At 43.2% G+C, this 1,494-nt stretch overlaps 1 pseudogene; it reads left to right on the forward strand.

The window, feature by feature from the left end:
* The first annotated feature begins 1,121 nt into the window (after positions 1-1,121).
* LOC146076201 (5S ribosomal RNA) lies at positions 1,122-1,241 on the forward strand (annotated as a pseudogene).
* Positions 1,242-1,494: the final 253 nt, after the last annotated feature.

Raw genomic sequence — 1,494 nt, forward strand, 5'->3', positions numbered from 1 at the left:
AATCTGCTGCCCTAGCCAGGCTTGGAGAGCACAGCCTGCACCGACATTGCACTCAGTGTTCTGTCGGAACGTGCAGCGTGAACTCAGCCGCGGCAGCCAGCTTTATCAGCGGCTATTCATAGCCACTATTAGCGGTTCCTTCTTTGACAGCCACTATATCGTAGCTCTCACCCCCCTTTTTGTGAAAGGGGCTCTGTGTGACAACCCATCTGTCAGTTACCCACAAAACTTCAGCGCAGTCTATACTGGAGACTTTACTATTATACCCTGCGCTATTTCCTTCCTGCGCTGTTAGACTAATGATATCTATTGCACTGATGGTTGTCTGTTTCAAGTCTTGCTGTCTGCTGCACTAATTATTGATGCTAACTTCGCTAATTGCTCTAAATATTATACTGAACAGCCTGTGCATTCGCAAACTCTGGGTGCAACAATGATAATAGAGCCATTTGTGTGAAATCTGTTAGTGTTATCACCATTACATGGGTTGCCTGCTCATTTATTATTCTTTCTAATATCTTTTCTGATTATTAGCAATCTGTTATAACTATACCTAACTATTGTACTCTCCACCAAATCCTGATTACACCCTTGTTAACCCTGGCTAGCTCAAAGTCAGCAGTTTATGTGACCATATTTGTGTATAGGTTACCGTATGGGTGACAATTTATTCATTTATTGTGACTTCTCTGACTATGTACCCAATGTACTGACAGTTATTGTTTCTCATTAAACCATCCCTACGGCATGGAGTGGTGATCAGTGTCAATTAATACTGACGCCGCCCGTACTACTCCCGGAGTGGAGACAAGGGTACAAATATATATTTTTTTGAGCCCAAATCCTGGGACTCTTTCTGGGTGGCTCTATTTGTGACTACCATCTCTCTCATCCGCTATTTGACCTTTGTGATTGATGGTGGACAGCAGAAGGGGTGTCACAGATAACCATTCATTTTTCTCTACTCCTCCTAAATTTTCTGTGACTCTCTCATTTGTTCTAGTGAGCCTGTTCCCCCTGCAATGCACCAGGCAACAGGGTGATCGAGTGCTTGCTGAGCAAAAAGCAGAAGCACACCTTGGCTTACCATTATAAGACATCGTGGTATTCTCATCTGTGTTAAATACGGCCATACATCACTGGTCCGCCTGATTTCCATCCCGCACTCAGCAGCTAAGCAGTGATTGGACTGGCTAGTACCTCTCTGGGAGACCGCTTGGGAATACCAGTTGCTGTAACTAAGCGTGGACAGCAGATACACCCTTGTCTGACTAAGGGAGTCTCCTATTCTTCTCCTTTTTGTTTTTCACCATTAATATATAATAAATTAATATTTTTTTCTTTATACCGGGAACAATATTAACATCAACAGCAGGGGGCAAGTGTCATGCGTCTTCTACCCTTTCTGCTCTCACCAATTGAGATATCCTGTATTTTCCAATGTATTGACTGATCACCAAGGGAGCACAAAATTTACCTTGATCATTTTCGCCA

This window comes from Crinia signifera, chromosome 4, assembly GCF_055691185.1.
Source record: "Crinia signifera chromosome 4, ASM5569118v1, whole genome shotgun sequence".
NCBI lineage: Eukaryota > Metazoa > Chordata > Amphibia > Anura > Myobatrachidae > Crinia > Crinia signifera.